Source organism: Camellia sinensis, chromosome 7, assembly GCF_055761805.1.
Source record: "Camellia sinensis isolate YWXY chromosome 7, ASM5576180v1, whole genome shotgun sequence".
NCBI lineage: Eukaryota > Viridiplantae > Streptophyta > Magnoliopsida > Ericales > Theaceae > Camellia > Camellia sinensis.
Genome location: NC_138967.1, coordinates 24,364,443 through 24,370,746, shown reverse-complemented (window position 1 = coordinate 24,370,746; position 6,304 = coordinate 24,364,443). Strand labels below are relative to the sequence as shown.

Genomic DNA, 6,304 nt, shown 5'->3' with positions numbered 1-6,304 from the left:
ATAAATTGAATGAGTTATAGCTATCGGATCGACCTAATTTTTTGTGTGAATGAAATACACAAAGTATTCGACAAAATGAATAATTCGAATCATCGGATCTGTGGTGGGCTCTACAGGCCCAAACAACACTATCCAATCCAAAATGGGGACTAGGAGATCCTCCTCCAATGCAATATTAGTGTAATAAATTTGTCATACTCTAACTTATAACTATCATCAGTATTAATGTCACTGTTAATTATGTAGTACGCAAACCTAATGTAAAGTGAAACTTGAGTTGGTTCATTGAATCTAATTAGGGACACACTGCCAATTGAATTCAGGTGCATATTTGAGTTTTTTTTGATTTTTTTCTATTAGACTTTATTATTATTATTATTATTATTATTATTATTATTATTATTATTATTATTATTATTATTTTCTTTTTGCTAGCATTGGTTTTATTTTAATATTACTCTTTATTTTATATTGAAGATTCTTAATCCATTATATATATTTATATATTTTTTGAGTTTTTGTTGTTTTTAAAAAAATTAGAAAGTATAGAACAACAAGATAATTGTTTTGGGGTGTAATGGATGGGAGGGGATTGTGATGGAAGTGGAGTTATTTAGTCACTACAAGAATTTACACATTTGGCGACCACTTTTGCCGACTAAAAAAATTTTGGTCGCAAAAATATGACATTTGGCGACCAAATATTAATTAGTCGCGAATGATCAATATTTTTGGCAACCAAATATGAGTTGATCGCAAAAGGTCACATTTTGGCGACCAAAAATGAGTTAGTCGCAGAAATTGGTATGCTTTTCGCGACCAACTACAAATTTGGTCGCCAAAGGTTACATTTTGGCGACCAAAAAAATTTAGTCGCCAAATTTGTACTTTTAGCGACTAATATTTTAGTCGCCGTTGATTGAGATTTAGCGACAAAAAAATTTGTTGCCGAAGGTACCTTTTTTGCGACTAATATGGTGTTTTGGTCGCCAAAAGTGTTTGGGAGGGAAATTTCAAACAGGGAGGGGGGAAATGAAATTTTTTGGCGACAAAAAAAATTTGGTCGCCAGAGTAAAAACGACGTCGTTTTGTACCTGGAAAACAAAAAAAAAATTAAAAAAAGGCCCTGATCTCCTCTTTGTCTCCAACTCTCCCTCTCTCTGTGTTCTCTCTCTCAATCGGCTTGCAGCTGCTCAAGAATTGTAGCCAATTCCAGTCCAGAATCCAACATTTCTTCCTCAATCTTCTCTCTCGTCTCCTGATCCTCGGCCCTGGCTAGACGAGTACACCACACAATCTTCAATCGGTTCTGCAACAAACACTTAACAAGGCTGAAATTCTCGAATTGGAGATGACCCAAAAGCTTGGTCTCAACTTTAAGATCATCATCATCAAAACCATTCTGTTCTTCTTCCTCGTCAAACACAACAGTAAAACCCATTCTCTTCCTCCTATTCTTCTTCCTCGTCAAACACAACAGTAAAACCCACATTATCATCGATCATAACATTGTCTTCTTCTTCTTGGAAATTAGTGATTAGGTTCCCAATACAAACCATCTGATCGAAATAGGGTTCAACAATTTCTCAATCTCCTCCCTCTTGTTGGGGTTATTGTTCTTCAAAACACCCAAAACCTCATCAGCGGCGGCGGCGACTGTTCCGGGAGGCTGACCACCGCCCAATTGCTGCTGTACGAGGCTAAGCATGGCCTCATAGGGAACCCTAGTTTTCTTCGTCTTGGGCTCATAAAAAAAGGCCCAAATTTGATTCTACTGATTATGGCTCTGCAATAATACTGTTCATGTACTGTCAGGTAGATAAGCTAAAGAAGAAGCTTAGACATGAAGAGAATGTTCACAGAGCATTGGAGAGGGCTTTCACCAGACCCTTGGGAGCCCTACCTCGGCTTCCTCCTTATCTGCCTCCATCTGTTAGTAATTCACTCTCTGTGTAAACATTTTTTATATTTGATTTCATTTTTATATTTGTAATTGTGAATAGTATTTGCAATTTGGATAAGCGAACCACAAACAATTTTAGTAATAATGATAATAATGGGCATACAAATTTGAATGGAAAGATTGACATTGATGCAATTTCCCCAATTTCACCTAATATTGTTTTATCTAACAGTCAATGAATTTTGACCACAAAATGTCTCTTGGGTGAGAATTGTGATTATAATTCTGAATTTTGATAGAATCCGAACTTCTTGTGTGTTTTTTTTGTTTCATAATGTTTCTTGCTTTGATCATCAATTCCAATAAATCGTTTGGAGGTTGTTGATCATCGGACACCACCCCATTATTATAACTTTTAATCCTCTCTCTGATGAGCTTGTTCAACAATTTTTTGATTTCTCTATCCAATCTCCAAGAAATTCTATTCTTTTTAGATGGCAAGAACCTATTAACAAAATTCAAATAAATATATTTTATAATTATCAAATGGCGCAAATTACTAGTTCTAAAAATTAATATGGTTTTGTAATATTACTTTTATTAATATGGTTTTGTAGAAAATTAAATAGTTCACTTTATTTTTATTTATTTTATTTTTCATTTTTGCATCCAAGTACAATCATGATACTTTCACATCTATGGAATTATAGCACACATCTGTACATCAATAATTTAATATTTGAAAATTTGAGTTGTCTTACATCTTCATTTGATGATATATAGTGATTTTTTTTTTATATGAATTAAGTGTCAAGTTCTTTCTTCCTTTACCTGCAGGTGCTTTGCTTTCTTACTTTCTTCAACCAGTTTACCTTTCTACCATAACTGTCGGGCAAATCCATAATACATCTGAAAATATTCCCGTAGTAGATCACTTGACAAGAGCTTTATATGAGCGGATCCTCCCTTTATCAAATAAGATAACGAGTCCTTTTGAAGTGAACAAGGTGGTAATGTGCGTGATTACTAACAAAAAGAAAAAAAGGTGCATGATTATGAAATGAATGAAATTATGATGAATTTTATCTATTACAATTGGCAGCCGCTTTTTTATGAGGCTCCAATACCACCAAAGGAGTTTCAGCATTCTGAGACTGCTACGGCCACTTTAACATGTGGGTAAGTTTGCTTCATTTCACCAGATCAAGGTGTAGAAATTATTTTGGGACTGTATCTTTTTCGTTAGACTGGCTATGCATTCATTCACAGGTATTCAATATGCTGGAACAAGTCTAGCTTGCATGAAGTCATTCTTGGAACTACTGGAAGAAAGCAAGGCACCTCTGCAAAAGGGGCAATATACCCTTCTACTGAATCATCTTTATGTATAGCGATCCCGGGTTTACCCTTGTTGTATAGTGATCCGGACATGTGTCCGTGGATGTTGGTAGTTGTTTATTATCTTGTTTACATCCTTTCTTACTTTGTATTTGAGTTATAGGATGTGTTGGGCGGGTTGGTTTCAGGTTGGTTGAGTTTAGAAACCAAAACTAGTTGCCCAGATTTTTGGCCTGTACGCTCGAGCGGAGGTGTTGGCGCTCGAGCGTAGATTACGTCCATCCAGTATCTTGTTGTGCAGTGTTGTGAGCTCGAGCGTAGGGTTGGGAGCTCGAGCGGAGGCCTGGTTCTGCAAAAGTGCTGGGCGAGTGCATTCTGCGCTCGAGCGGGAGGTTGGCCGCTCGAGCGGAAGTCTGTGAGTGTACGCTCGAGCGGGGTGTTTTGCGCTCGAGCGGAGACCTGGGTTAAAGTCCCGAAGTTGTGACTTTCCAAATCACTTTTTCACTTTCTCTTCTCTCTCTTACTTTTCCAAAATCACCATTGTTGAGCCTCTCACTCTAGACTCTACCTTCTCTCTAGGTTTTGATCTAGTAGGAGTGATTTACTCACCTTTGGCCTTTACAAAAAAGTTGTTGATCGTCGAGGGCTTCATTTTAATCTGAAAATCTCGGGTTTTGGAGCACGTTGGGTTTTGTCGTTTTCTCCTTTGGGACTCCGAATTTGAGGTAGGGATAACCTACTCCTCTCTATGGGTTTTGTCTTTAAATTTTGGTATTTTGAGATGTTGGGCTTGGTTGGGTAATTTTGTGAAAGTTTGGGGCTTTTGTGTAACTTTACAAAGGTTGGGGTTTCATTCATAATAAACCTAGATGCATGTTTGGCATGAAGAAAATAGAATGATTGTTGAATCATTGATGAAAATGGGACCTAAGGGTTGAAATGGTAATTATGGAAAATGGCCTAATTACATTGTTTAATTAATTGGGATAATTAATTGTTGAGAAATGAGGAAATGAAATGTTGATTGAATATCCATTTGCGCATTTATTTTCTGTTTTAGAAATAACTGCTTGGGGCTATCGGTGGAGGATAGTCGTGATTGTTGTAGACAATGTATGTTGATTAGGCAAACTGAAACTAATCAATGGAATGTGTTATGGAACTTGACAGTTGCTAGAATACATTAATTGTTTGTATTGTGTGATTGTGTATAGAACCAATGTGTTTATATGCGTTATGTGTAGAGGAGGAGATAGGGGATGTACTCCGCGGTTTAGGGGAAGATAGGGGATGGACCTCTAAACCGGATAGGTATTTGGAGGAGATAGGGGATGTACTCCGTAGACAGAGCTCATATGCTTGTCTAGAGAAGTGAAGATAGAGCTCATATGCTTATCTTTGTGAAGTGAAGTGTGGATACAGCTTGTATGCTTATCTGTGGATATTGTTGATATACATATCTGTTGTGAAGTGTGGATACAGCTTGTATGCTTATCTGTGGATATTGTTGATATACATATCTGTTGAGAATGTGGATATAGCTTTTATGCTTATCTGAATGTGAGATATAGTTTTTATACATATCTGTGAAAATGATGATAGAGCTAGCATGCTTATCTGTTGAAAAAGGGAAAATGAAAAGTAAATGGGACTTGTAAGTCGTTGACATAAATATGGAATTTATGTGATTGTATCAGTGTTGACCAACTATCAATTGCTAATGTTTTAGTCATTGTCCATGGTTGGTTTAGTGTATTTCTACTGGGCTGTGGCTCACCCTATATGGGAATATCATTTTCAGGTACAGGAAGCATGCCACCTCCAAGGACATAGCTGGGAGGCTAGTGGCGGACATAGTTTTGTCGTTTCACTGTTGATGTATTACATGTAATTTCAAGCCAAGGGCTTAATGTGTAAACGAGTTAGAACTCTTTGTTGTAACCAAGTGTTAACTTGGAAAGCTGTAAGCCCGTAGGGCATTTTGTTATGAGATTAACATGTAATACTTATGTCTTGGAATTCTAATGAATGAAAGGAATGCAGTTAGTTTAAATGTAAATGCATGTCTTACCTGATGGGTTTATTGTTATTATTTTGGGGGCGTTGCAACTTGGTATCAGAGCGTACCGGGTTCGAATACTTTGGGTACGTGGGAAGTGATTAGGATCACAATGGGTTTGTCTCGCTTGATAGAGACTTAGATGTAGTATCATATGCTATGTGCTTGCTTGATAACATGCTTATGTGACTATGTGGGTATGGGATTTAATTTCTAGGATGTTGACTAGATCCTTGAGTTTCTGGGAGTCTTGTTGGAAAGGCACTTGATCAATGCTATTTCTAACCGGAACTCTAGTAACGTCTTGGGACTATCATTATCCGGAAATGAAGTTCGTAAGTGCTTATGTGTTTATGTGCTTATGTGGAGTGAATTACAGTTGTCCAGGCATTAGGACGTGAGTGTTTAGTTTCGGCACACCTATGAATGTGCTAACGTTCTGTGTTGCCTTTATTAGGATGTCAGGACGAGGAAGAGGTGCTAGGCGTGGTAGACCTGCGAGGCAGGAAGTACCGTTACAGGGTGAGATTCCGGCAGTGCAGGAGGGAGTTGGGCAGGCCAATGTGGCCGAGCCAGTAGGTCAGCAGGCTATGGGTGCCTTGGCCAGAGAGATAGCAGGAGCTTTAGGTATTCTTAGAGCTGGGAATCAGGCAGCTGAGACAGGGCCTTCCTTCTTGAAGAGGGAGTTCTTTCGGTGTAATCCGGACGAGTTTATCGGGGATCCTAAAGAGCCGCTTAAGGCAGATGAATGGCTCGAACAGACAACGAAGACGTTTGAGATGCTTGGCATCGAGGACGGAGCACTGAAAGTGACCTTGGCATCCTTCCAACTGAAGGGAGATGCGGGTCAATGGTGGAAATACGAGAAAGCTCGTGTTGGTGGTACTTGGGAGGCGTTTGTGAATGCTTTTCAGGAGAGGTTTTTATCAGCAGCAGCTAGGGAGAAGCTGAGGGATCAGTTTAGCCGGCTTAATCAGCAGGGCTTGTCAGTGGCCGAGTTTGAG

General features: G+C 38.5%; 1 long non-coding RNA gene across 2 annotated transcripts; it reads left to right on the top strand.

The window, feature by feature from the left end:
• The first annotated feature begins 1,574 nt into the window (after nucleotides 1-1,574).
• On the top strand, nucleotides 1,575-3,289 carry LOC145795002 (uncharacterized). 2 transcript variants are annotated; one of them, XR_014335070.1, is made up of 4 exons: nucleotides 1,575-1,932; nucleotides 2,741-2,910; nucleotides 3,006-3,082; nucleotides 3,173-3,289. It is a non-coding gene; the product is annotated as an uncharacterized LOC145795002 (long non-coding RNA). The 2 variants fall into 2 exon arrangements; XR_014335069.1 differs by lacking the exon at nucleotides 1,575-1,932 and having other exon boundaries at nucleotides 2,226-2,910.
• Nucleotides 3,290-6,304: the final 3,015 nt, after the last annotated feature.